The sequence below is a fragment of the Engystomops pustulosus genome, chromosome 6, assembly GCF_040894005.1.
Source record: "Engystomops pustulosus chromosome 6, aEngPut4.maternal, whole genome shotgun sequence".
Lineage (NCBI taxonomy): Eukaryota > Metazoa > Chordata > Amphibia > Anura > Leptodactylidae > Engystomops > Engystomops pustulosus.
This window is the reverse complement of record NC_092416.1, coordinates 74,623,256-74,636,140: the sequence shown is the minus strand read 5'-3', so window position 1 is coordinate 74,636,140 and position 12,885 is coordinate 74,623,256. Positions and strand designations below refer to the sequence as shown.

At 40.2% G+C, this 12,885-nt stretch overlaps 1 protein-coding gene across 7 annotated transcripts in view; it reads left to right on the top strand.

The window, feature by feature from the left end:
* The window catches only part of PKNOX2 (PBX/knotted 1 homeobox 2), a 305,145-nt gene that overhangs the window by 150,271 nt on the left and 141,989 nt on the right, over positions 1 to 12,885 (top strand). For 5 of the 7 annotated variants that reach the window (XM_072156593.1, XM_072156591.1, XM_072156586.1 and 2 more), the window contains one exon: positions 4,061 to 4,120. The exons of the other annotated variants lie outside the window; for them this stretch is intronic. The gene's annotated coding sequence lies outside the window, so the exon portion shown is untranslated. The remainder of the gene's footprint in view (positions 1 to 4,060; positions 4,121 to 12,885) is intronic. 7 annotated transcript variants of the gene reach the window in all.

Sequence of the window (12,885 nt, the reverse complement as noted above, 5' to 3'; positions counted from 1 at the left end):
ACTGGTATATAACTCCCTCTAGTCCTCTACAATGCATTTTTTTTAATTACTAAAAAAAGCCCCATCTTTTTTTGTTTAAGGGGTAGGCCAGGATATTAGGAAATTTACCTTTCTTGATATGTAAAGTGAATCCTTCTCTCTTTTACCTCATTAACTAGACATAACTCACCATAAAATGGCTGCAGATGATCATGTGATCTTATCTGTCCATGAACAATCACCCTGCCAGAACTTTATAATAGTAATCATGAATACTATGATAAGGTCCTGGCAGGGTAATTTCTCATGGGCAGTTAGAGATCACATGACCCTCCATCTGCAGCCATTTTATGGACAGGAGTATCTGGCAGATAAGGTAAAAGACAGGAGGTTTCACTTTACATATCAAGAAAGAGTTGCAGAACTTTTAATAGATGTATATTAGTAAATTACCTAATATTCTGCCCCAACTAAAGTGGCCAACCCCTTTAATTTTCTTAGGGTTAGTGCTAGGATCATGGTTAGGGTTAGATTTAGAATTAACCCTTGGGCCTCAAACACACAACTGTAGGCTCACCTGGTCCAGAATCTGGGTTATTTTTAACCTGCCAAGTATAGATCCTTCCCAACTTTTGTGCTAAAGAATCTGGACATAGAACACAGCTGAGTGGAGTGCTCCTCACCCCTCCGTAATACGGCAAAATATGGGACATGTCCCATATTTTGCATGGTGGCCACCAAGCAAAGTAACGGTGCAGTGAGACGCAAATGGGGGGATTTACTAATTCTGGCGCAAGCACGACTGTCGTCATCAGAGATCAGTCTCTGGAAAGCACAGCCCAATGTTTTAAAATGCCAACATCATGAGATGTGCGCCAAAATCTTACATAGACTGCGCCTTAATTTTGCTCTCTGACCATTTTTTTCCTGGTCTATTGTGCGCCAAAATTTGTGCCTAAAAATGCAGACAAAATACACATAAATGTGACGGATAATGTGGAGAAGTTAGGCTACGCCCCGTTGTGGAAAAAAAGGCGGAAGAGTCTGGATAGTCGAAAACATCTGTTCTTTCTGGCACAAATTCATTATAAATGATCCACAACAATTCTGCGCCAAAAGAGAGGAAGATCCCGGCATTTTTAAGGCGCAGAGACGATAATACATCTGCCCCAATGTGCTTACCACACAGTGATCGGGTGCCATAGACCTCTATGGGGGCAATTTGCAGCTCGATCACTGGTCTCATTCATGACTATGCTTGTGTGTTTGAGGCCTATGCCTCATGAAAAAATTCCTAGAACATCAACAAAATGAGATAAGACCTTTTAATTAAAAAAAATATTTGTATTTTAGAGGAATAGAGGGGGTTTATTATGATTTCCAGGACAATTGGACTTAATTCAATCTATAAAATCTATGAATTAACGAATAGATAAGCTAAATTCTTCTGGGCTAGATAATATTTCATTCAATGATAAAACTTTGCATTGTACCAGATATATTATATAGCCTCTCTCTCCCTCCTTTGTCATATACAGAGGATCACTGGCAAAATATACGGTAAGTGATTACATGGATTACAGCAACCTTGAGGATAGATATATCTTTTTCAGACAATGTTACTTCAAGGCATTCAATCATATTGTCATACTTCTATTATTCAGAGCCATTGACAGCTGTGTAATAAGAGCACACATGGTTTGCCTATCAGTGTGAAGTGGTGATCCCATCAGCTATAAAGTGTAATATTAGAAGTACACGTATTTCTTATTGTTAATGTCAAGCAGTAATGTGATCACTTCTGTGCTATGAATAATGGCCCTTTTTATGATCTCTGTGATTCGTTAATGTCATTGCCAGCATACCAAGAATAGGGAATTTGCCTTACTCTGAGCTTTGCTGCACATAATGTTATCACAAGCTCGGACTCCTGAAAACCGATGACAAGACAGATATTTCTCTGATCTGTCATTCTGTAATTCTTTAATAAGGTCTATTTAGCTTTAAAAATAACACAAATATTTAGTAAAATGTTTCAACAATGGGGCAGATTTATGAAAGTGTCTAAAGGGAAAACGGACTTTGTGGCTCATAGCGACCAATCACAAAAGAGCTTTCATTTCAAACGGTTAGATCTCTGGTTTACTGCACCAGTCACCCATAGACTGAAATATATATATATACATTCACCGGCCACTTTATTAGGTACACCTGTCCAACTGCTCGTTAACACTTAATTTCTAATCAGGCAATCACATGGCAGCAACTCAGTGCATTTAGGCATGTAGACATGGTCAAGACAATCTCCTGCAGTTCAAAACGAGCATCAGTATGGGGAAGAAAGGTGATTTGAGTGCCTTTGAACGTGGCATGGTTGTTGGTGCCAGAAGGGCTGGTCTGAGTATTTCAGAAACTGCTGATCTTCTGGGATTTTCACGCACAACCATCTCTAGGGTTTACAGAGAATGGTCCGAAAAAGAAAAAACATCCAGTGAGTGGCAGTTCTGTGGGCGGAAATGCCTTGTTGATGCCAGAGGTCAGAGGAGAATGGGCAGACTGGTTCGAGCTGATAAAAAGGCAACAGTGACTTAAATCGCCACCCGTTACAACCAAGGTAGGCAGAAGAGCATCTCTGAACGCACAGTACGTTGAACTTTGAGGCAGATGGGCTACAGCAGCAGAAGACCACACCGGGTGCCACTCCTTTCAGCTAAGAACAGGAAACTGAGGCTACAATTTGCACAAGCTCATCGAAATTGGACAGTAGAAGATTGGAAAAACGTTGCCTGGTCTGATGAGTCTCGATTTCTGCTGTGACATTCGGATGGTAGGGTCAAAATTTGGCGTCAACAACATGAAAGCATGGATCCATCCTGCCTTGTATCAACGGTTCAGGCTGGTGGTGGTGGTGCCATGGTGTGGGGAATATTTTCTTGGCACTCTTTGGGTCCCTTGATACCAATTGAGCATCGTTGCAACACCACAGCCTACCTGAGTATTGTTGCTGACCATGTCCATCCCTTTATGACCACAATGTACCCAACATCTGATGGCTACTTTCAGCAGGATAATGCGCCATGTCATAAAGCTGGAATCATCTCAGACTGGTTTCTTGAACATGACAATGAGTTCACTGTACTCAAATGGCCTCCACAGTCACCAGATCTCAATCCAATAGAGCATCTTTGGGATGTGGTGGAACGGGAAATTCGCCTCATGGATGTGCAGCCGACAAATCTGCGGCAACTGTGTGATGCCATCATGTCAATATGGACCAAAATCTCTGAGGAATGCTTCCAGCACCTTGTTGAATCTATGCCACGAAGAATTGAGGCAGTTCTGAAGGCAAAAGGGGGTCCAACCCGTTACTAGCATGGTGTACCTAATAAAGTGGCCGGTGAGTGTATTGTTTCACTAGATCTGTCACCAGATTTCAAACTTATTTGCTGATATGTATGCCCTCTGGCAACATCTGCTCTTCTTTTAGCTTCTTATGCCCTTGTTTATATAAAAATAAGCTTTACAAATTATGCAAATGAGGGGCACAATTAAAAGCTATGGACCCTAGGCCCCTCACACTCATTTGCATAATTTTCAAAGCTTTTTTTTAAAAATACAACGACATAAGAAGTTCAAAGCAGAGCAGACACAACCAAAGGGGCACACACCAGCATGTAAGTGTGTATGGTTTACAATCCTTGTTCCTGGTGGTAGATTTTCTTTAACTAGGGATGAGTGGACCCAAACCTCAATATTCAGCTATCAGTCCAGGTTCAGTGTTAGGGCTCAAACAACCCCCCATCCTCTACCCAGTGTTAACCATTTAAATGCTACTGGCATTTAAAGGCCCCAATGTTGTCATGAAAATAGTGTCATGTAAAGGGTAACACCTGCAATCCATGCTAGCACAGTTCATGGGGCAGTGAGCAGTCAAACATGTCAAAACTAAACTGTTTAGTTCCTCCCTACTATTAACATTTTTAGATTTTACATCATGAAACTGCAAAAGTACATAATAAATGCAATGTGAACATATTTCATATAGTGTACTAAAGACTATTCTAATATTTTCTTGCTTCAGATTTCGTCAGGATGTTCCTAATGCTCTGATCCGTCCGGTTACTGAGTTCTCCACAGAAAGGTAACCTTGAATATTAATGCCTTGTGTACAAACTGTACCAATCACCAGGTAACCTGAGGAATAGGTGCATAGTGGTGTTAATATTGTTTCCTTCTCATAGATTTAGAATAAATCCTTTAAAGCTTGTGCTATATGTCCCAATTAGAGACAAGCATATAATACAATATTTCCTTGGCAAGTATTGAATCTATTCCATCTGAACCGATACTGCTCCTGTAGTCCTAGGAATTGGTATATAACTCCCTCTGGTGCTCTAAAACACAAGAATTCGTGAAAAGGTCCTATCTTGTTTCATAAATTAGTAAAGAAATGTTTAATTTTCTCTCGCCTATTCCCCTTCTTGGGCTCTGTGAACTATGACAGCATAGGCCAGCATCCATTTAAAAATATTTGTCCAAAGCAAAGCAGGAACAATTTGGATTGGCTTCAGTGCATGAAGAATGTCAGATTCTTGCAGAATCTCCAAACCAACAAATAGATTTGTTCATCCCTAGTCTGGATCTTTTAGGATACTGTCAGCTCACTAGAACTTTAAGTCTTCTGTTGTCCTGCCCCATGTTAGGAGCCCCCAATGTGTAAAATAGCAGTACCCTAAAGTTCCCATTGACTATTTTGTGGTCCATTGGGATTCCATTGCCATGTCCATAATTTTAATGACGCGCAGAACTTTTTTTCCTCTGTCATACAGTCATGGCCAAAAGTTTTGAGAATGACACAAATATTAGTTAGAATGAGTTAATGCAGCAAGTCAATATTTGCAGTGTTGACCCTTCTTCTGCAGGACCTCTGCAATTCTCCCTGGCAGCTCTCAATCATCTTCTGGACCAAAGCCTGACTGATAGCCGTCCATTCTTGCACAATCAATGCTTGCATTTTGTCACAATTTGTTGGTTTTTGTTTGTCCATCCGTCTCTTGATGATTGACCACAAGTTCTCAATGGGATTAAGATCTGGGGAGTTTCCAGGCCATGGACCCAAAATCTCTATGTTTTGTGAAAATGACTTTACCCCAGTCCTCAGCAGTCCACTTCCTGTACCTTTTGCAGAATATCAGTCTGTCCCTGATGTTTTTTCTGGAGAGAAGTGGTTTCTTTGCTGCCCTCCTTGACACCAGGCTTTGCTCCAAGAGTCTCCGCCTCACAGTGCCTGCAGATGCACTCATACCTGCCTGCTGCCATTCCTGAGCAAGCTCTGCACTGCTGGTAGCCCAATCCCGAAGCTGAAACACTTTTAAGGGACGGTCTTGGTGCTTGCTGGTCCTTCTTGGGTGCACAGGAGCCTTTTTGGCAACAATGGGACCTCTCTCCTTGAATTCCTTGATGATGTGATAGATTGTTGACTGAGGTGCAATCTTTCTAGCTGTGATACTCTTCCCTGTTAGGCCAGTATTGTGCAGTGCAATGTTGACTGCACATGTTCCTTTAGAGATAACCATAGTTAACAGAAGAGAGACAATGATGCCAAGCACCAGCCTCCATATAAAGTGTCCAGTGATATGATTCTTACTTAATCATGACAGATTGATCTCCAGCCCTGTCCTCATCAGCACCCACACCTGTGTTACTGGAATGATGTTAGCTGCTCCTTTTAAGGCAGGCCTGCAATGAAGTGGAAATGTTTTGAGGGAAAAAGTTCATTTTCTAGGCAAATATTGACTTTGCAATGAATTGCTGTTAAGCTGATCACTCTTTATAACATTCTGGAGTATATGCAAATTGCCATTATAAAACCTGATGCAGTAGACTTTGTAAAAATTAACATTTGTATCATTCTCAAAACTTATGGCCATGACTGTATTTACCAGAGCCTACAGCGCAGATGTGAACTTAGCCTTACATAAGAATCTGACTAACTGGTATGTATCCATGAGTTGCAGATCTGTATAAATTTAGAGTTGTAGACTAATAACTACTTATATATAAAACAATTACAAGAAATGAGACAACATTATTGTAAACTCTTATAATGTATGTACAGTAAGAGGTTTTCCTATTACATGTGGGACGACATTATACATTATCTTGCAGAACATTAAAGCCACGATCCAGACAGCCAGGCATATTGTGGTTAGGGTCATGTTTTAGCACAGGAAACTAATGTTGGTAAACCAGAGTTGTAAAACCCTAACAGGCCTCTGTGACCTGCCTGGCTGGCTGCCCTTGTACAGGGGCTCTGGCAAAATATGATCTTCAAGTTTTTATTTTTTATTTTAGAATTCACAGTATGAACACTTTTTAATAATATTTTTTAAACATTTTCAATTGCACTGTTATTGAAGCTCAAAGTGGAATTTATCATTGTGCTTAAATCAGTTTAAAGGACAAATGTCTCCACTACAAATTTGAGCAAACATTTGCAACATTTGCCAACCGTACTCCACTTTTCCCTTTACCCTACTTAAGCCAGATTTATCAAGTAAATTCAGATTAAATAGACTGATCTATGAAGTTGCACTTTTTAAAACGGTAAATTCAGGCCCAAATTCACATCAGTTGTGCAATAATTTGAGACTTGTCAATGGAGGAAGCCACAGCACCATTGTAATTAGATTCCACAAATCTTTATTTTCATCTAAGCATAAAAAACACAACATTTTGATTCATCACAAATCTTTATCAAGCATGATTCGTGATGAATCGAAACGTTGTGTTTTTATGCTTGGATAAAAATAAAGATTTCTGGAATCTAATTAAGGGAGCTGTGGCTTCCTCTATTGACTGTACTCGATTTGTTACATAAACCATCAAATAGGACTAGGATTGCTGTCTTTCATTTTTCTTTACTTTTTTTGAGACTTGTCACCAAAAATTCTCAAATCCTCTACATACAATCTGAATGTGTCTTATTGGTTGAAACAGGCGCATAAGTTTTTTACTTTTTTCCTGTCAAGTAAGCCCTTCAGTTAATGGTATCTGAGGAATACCAACATTTGGATTCCTACCAATGACATCTCTAGCACAGGCAAAAAAGGTTATAGCCAGCACACCGTAAGGGTGCAAAGTAATCCTCTTAAATGTATCCATAAAGCTAACAACAAAACCTTAAATCAGCTATATACCCCATCAAATCTTCAACATATTTCAAGTCACTTTATTAGTGTATAGCCACAAACAAAAAGATACATTAAAATATATATATGTAAAATAAAAGATCCTGGCCCATGATAAGACTCACAAAAGGGGTTCCCCTCCAGATGGTGATATCTCAAGAGCCAAGAGAGGGATAGATCACTCACCATACCATAACAATGTACAAAAGAATCCAACAGTCCCACAATAATCAATACAAAGTATATAATAGCTATGTCAATAAATATGAAGTATACAGACCAATGTGAAAAGGCTGAAGAGATAAGGAGAAGACCCACAAAAACTTCCTACCCCACGTGTATTGCCAGCTGTCTGCCTTCCTCAGGAGTCTCTGGCTTCCTCTGGGGTCAGATCCCTGAGGAAGCCAGACAGCTGGCAATACATGTGGGGTAGGGAGTTTTTGTGGGCCCCTCTTATCTCTTGAGCCTTTTCACATTGGTCTGTATACTTCATATTTATTGACTTTGCTTTTGTATACTTTGTATGGATTACTGTCGGACTGCTGGATTATTTTATACATTGTTGTGGTATGTGTGGTATGTCTATATTTCCCTGTACAGGGAACCCCTTTTGGCCTGTGAGTCATTTTATTGACCACAGCCAGGATCTTTTATATTAAATATATGCATTTTAATGTGTCTTGTTTTATATTGAAGATATGATGATATGTGATAGTTGATTACTTTCCACATCTGTTTTGATGTGCTCTATGTATTTATATCATAGGCAATCAATGTGAAATTAATTCCTATATTGACAAAATATCTTTTACACTCTTTTTTACATAGCAATAGTCCTAAGCAGAGTTCCTGTATCATCCAGCATGCAATGTTAGTTTTACAGACTAGAACAAACTCTTGGGGGTATTTCACTTGGCTAATGTCCTGTTGTCCCTTTAAAGATCAGTAAGTGCAGTCAGCACCTCAAGTGTTACAGCTTTGGGTATCTCGAGCAGAAGACGTGCCAGGCCATTTACATGCAAGATACAGCATTAATATTGATGTGCTGTCAGGTAATTTCTCCCAGTGCCGGCAGCATATAAATACCATTACAGTGTAATTAGTCAGCATCAAGCTGAGACCTGATTGAAGAAAACTTTGTCAAGTGTCGCCTACCTGCTCTTTTTCTTCTGTCAGTCAATCTACAGAATCAAAAAAGGTTCTATTTACAAGAGATTTTCTTTTTACTTTTCTATCGCTGCCCAATGTCTCCTGTGTTATGATCATGGTTAATACCTGTGGTAGCCTCCATGCCTATTTATTTTTTATTAACCTGTCAAATACATAGATGGCTTGAGGGAACATTAAGTTAAAAGGAACATCATCTAGTATGAAGAACATATTTCAAGCAACCCTTGTAGACATTTGCATCTAGTTAACTATTTTAGAAGAAGTTGTGAGATTAGTGTGTGCCCTTGAAGCCTGCACTTATTTGTATGCTATGTACATAACATCGCAAACTGTAGCAGTTATTCATTGAGAAATCGTAAGCTCGGAATCTCGCCACTAAAGTCCTGTGCTTTCCCCTACTTTGTTACTATTGATGACCCATTTGTCACCTGAATTATATTTTTAGCAGGTGCCTTGAACATATCTCATACTTGACATGGATGGCAAATGAAACTATAATACTACACAGCATGTAATAAAACCTAGAGCCATCTAATCATCGCACAGTCTGGGAGAGATCAGAAATTGGAGGATTATATATATGATAATGAACGTGCTGCAGTAAGATATAAGAGGAGGAAAGTTTATAACATACCTGGAATCCAATATAATTATCTGAGAAGATTTTAAATGGGAGCCTACTAATAAATATAAATGTATTCTGTTATATTATTTAGAACACAACCATGTTGCCACTAAAATAATTTTAAACTGAACACACTCCCTCTGCCCAGGTCTGACTGTACCCGATCTGAGGGCTACCTATTTCCAATGGATAGCTTTGCCTAAAGAAATCACTTAATTGGAAACAGCTTGAGGCCACGTTTATAAATTGCACTTGAATTGCATTTTAAAACACAACTCTACTTCATTAGGAAGGAATAAAACTTAAACTTAACTTTTATTAATAGTATGAACAAAAATATGTCTTAAAAACACAGGGTATCACCAATGCCACATGTGATTAACCCAGTACTGGTTTGCTGGATGACCAGACTGGATACCATATATGTCGTATTAGCTATTGGTTGGGCAGGTTGTGGTTATAGGTGATTAGCTCTATATATCAGTGCGTATACCCAATGTAGGATGTATTTTTTGACTGTACAGATGAATAGATCCAAAAGGTGCTGTCAGCACCCCAGGGTCACGTCAGCAGAGTTTTTCCACCATAGACACCCAAATGGGTTGTTAGAAAAGTGTTTATGTCCCACAATATCCCTGCAGGGGCCCAATTACAGTGACCCGATATTGCATATATTGACTCAGTGTGGTATCCCACAAATAGCGGTGGATATAGTGGATAATTGAATGTATTCTGCGCTAGCAATAGTACTTGACCTAAATGCTGGTACTCAGAAGCTAGTAAATAGTACTCTGCCTTTTTAGCCAATTGAACATGTGTTGATACTTACCAACTGCAAGCATGTAGGTCTAAATTAATCTGCATTTCGGAGTTACTTCTCCCTGATGCTCTTGAATTGCATTTCACATGTAAACTGAGTGATCATTCTAAAATGGAAACAAAAACCTTACTAGTTAAAAGGAGTATTTGTCAAAATAGAAAAACCTCTGTCCCTTCCTACTTGTGTCCACTGGACTACAGTACCTACTCTGGGTATGAGCACAAGGCAGATAAGAAAGAAAAAGAGACTAACAGAAGCATAGTTGGGCAAATCGGGTCAAAACAGAGATGGCAGCAAGGTACAGAATCATAAGGCAAAGAATAGTCAATAACCAAGAAAGGGTCAGAGTACACGGCAATAAGCAAGATAGAGAAAGTAGTACAAATAGTAGCAAAAAATCAATACAACCCTGACTGGAGTGAGGTGTGGGTGTATGTGGAGTTTCTCAACGACATCATTGCCACTGAGAGGTTCGGCGTCCATCACTCCAATAACACCTGAAACAGAGACCTAGCTCCAACATGTAACAAGATAAATGCAAAGTATGTGAACTAGTCATGGAAAGTACTCCAGAAACGCACTAGCGTTTAAATACTGGATATTGCTCGGGTATTTAGCAAAAGTAACAGGGCAACATTAAGGACTGCGGGGGGATTTATCATTAAGCAGTTTTCTTGTGACAGTTTTTAGTCTTAGGTGCTTTTTGTTTGCCAGATTTATCATTGTGGCATACACTGCTTAAAGTGTTAATATCCACATTGGACATTTTGGTGAGAAGTTGGAAAAAAGTCAGAAATTTTTCTGCAATTGATTCCTAAATATTTCCTATGCCAGGAGGGGACTGGAGTGAATTTTCGGCAAAATTTTCACCTTTTTGAAAAGTCACACTTCATAAATCTGTTTACCATATCTTGTATAAATCTGGTGTAAGTAGGCTAGAATGATAGGTGGAGTAGGTTGGCAAATATCACAAAAAGTCCTTCAGTTGAGACTTGTGACTTCAAGACTTCAGTGATAGATTTCTGTGCCAGAAAACTGACGTGACTACAATGATACATTCCCCCCCCCTAAATGTCAGTCAACACTCCAAATACAGATAAAAAGTTACAACCCCTGAAAACATATACACTCACCGGCCACTTTATTAGGTACACCTGTCCAACTGCTCGTTAACACTTAATTTCTAATCAGCCAATCACATGGCGGCAACTCAGTGCATTTAGGCATGTAGACATGGTCAAGACAATCTCCTGCAGTTCAAACCGAGCATCAGTATGGGGAAGAAAGGTGATGTGAGTGCCTTTGAACGTGGCATGGTTGTTGGTGCCAGAAGGGCTGGTCTGAGTATTTCAGAAACTGCTGATCTACTGGGATTTTCACGCACAACCATCTCTAGGGTTTACAGAGAATGGTCCGAAAAAGAAAAAACATCCAGTGAGCGGCAGTTCTGTGGGCGGAAATGCCTTGTTGATGCCAGAGGTCAGAGGAGAATGGGCAGACTGGTTCGAGCTGATAGAAAGGCAACAGTGACTCAAATCGCCACCCGTTACAACCAAGGTAGGCAGAAGAGCATCTCTGAACGCACAGTACGTCGAACTTTGAGGCGGATGGGCTACAGCAGCAGAAGACCACACCGGGTGCCACTCCTTTCAGCTAAGAACATGAAACTGAAGCTACAATTTGCACAAGCTCATTGAAATTGGACAGTAGAAGATTGGAAAAACGTTGCCTGGTCTGATGAGTCTCGATTTCTGCTGCAACATTCAGATGGTAGGGTCAGAATTTGGCGTCAACAACATGAAAGCATGGATCCATCCTGCCTTGTATCAACGGTTCAGGCTGGTGGTGGTGGTGTCATGGTGTGGGGAATATTTTCTTGGCACTCTTTGGGCCCCTTGGTACCAATTGAGCATCGTTGCAACGCCACAGCCTACCTGAGTATTGTTGCTGACCATTTCCATCCCTTTATGACCACAATGTACCCAACATCTGATGGCTACTTTCAGCAGGATAATGCGCCATGTCATAAAGCTGGAATCATCTCAGACATCTTCTTGAACATGACAATGAGTTCACTGTACTCAAATGGCCTCCACAGTCACCAGATCTCAATCCAATAGAGCATCTTTGGGATGTGGTGGAACGGGAGATTCGCATCATGGATGTGCAGCCGACAAATCTGTGGCAACTGTGTGATGCTATCATGTCAATATGGACCAATATCTCTGAGGAATGCTTCCAGCACCTTGTTGAATCTATGCCACGAAGAATTGAGGCAGTTCTGAAGGCAAAAGGGGGTCCAACCCGTTACTAGCATGGTGTACCTAATAAAGTGGCCGGTGAGTGTATATAGTTACACCACGCAAATTAAATCACATTGAGGACTAGTGATCTCCATTCCTATATAATGCCATCATAGTACGTCACTAGGTACTGTAGTCTACCATAGGGTTTCTATCAAGGTTACCTTAGTATCATTTATTAGTAAACTTATCCAAATCTGTTGTGGCCCACACACTTCACTTCTCACTGTCCTTTACCAAACTATTTTCTTCTTAAGCAGCAAATGAATGTTTTGCGGAAAGCCTCCCCTGCAGCTGTCGAAAGGATTTCATTTCTTTAGCCGTTTACTATTTTTGATAGGGCTGTTAACGGCTTGATTTAGGGATCAGCTGCGTAATAAATTGTTTCATATTTTGGGCCTTTTCTTTTTTCAGACTCCTTTTTAGATCTCACCCCTGAGGCTTAGAGCGGTGTTTGAGACATGTCAGCACCGTGTCCCTCGGCTCTCCGTCATGTCAAAGCTTTGCCTAATCCCTCGCCCACCCAGAGCCGGCTGCTACCAGCACAACCAAGTACCTGTTTGTGATATGAAACACACCCCGGCGCAATAATACATTCCAGATGTGTCCGATTCCTATAACAAGGACTGCCTTCTGCCCCAATATCTCCTCCACTTTACTTTTACAAATATTTCCCTGATTAATATATTCTGGGTTTAATTTACTCCAAAACTGTTTCTTATTATTATTTAATGCAGGCCGCTGAAATACTTTCCAGAATCCTCAAATGGGCTGAAAATGAGACTATAGAGCAAAGGG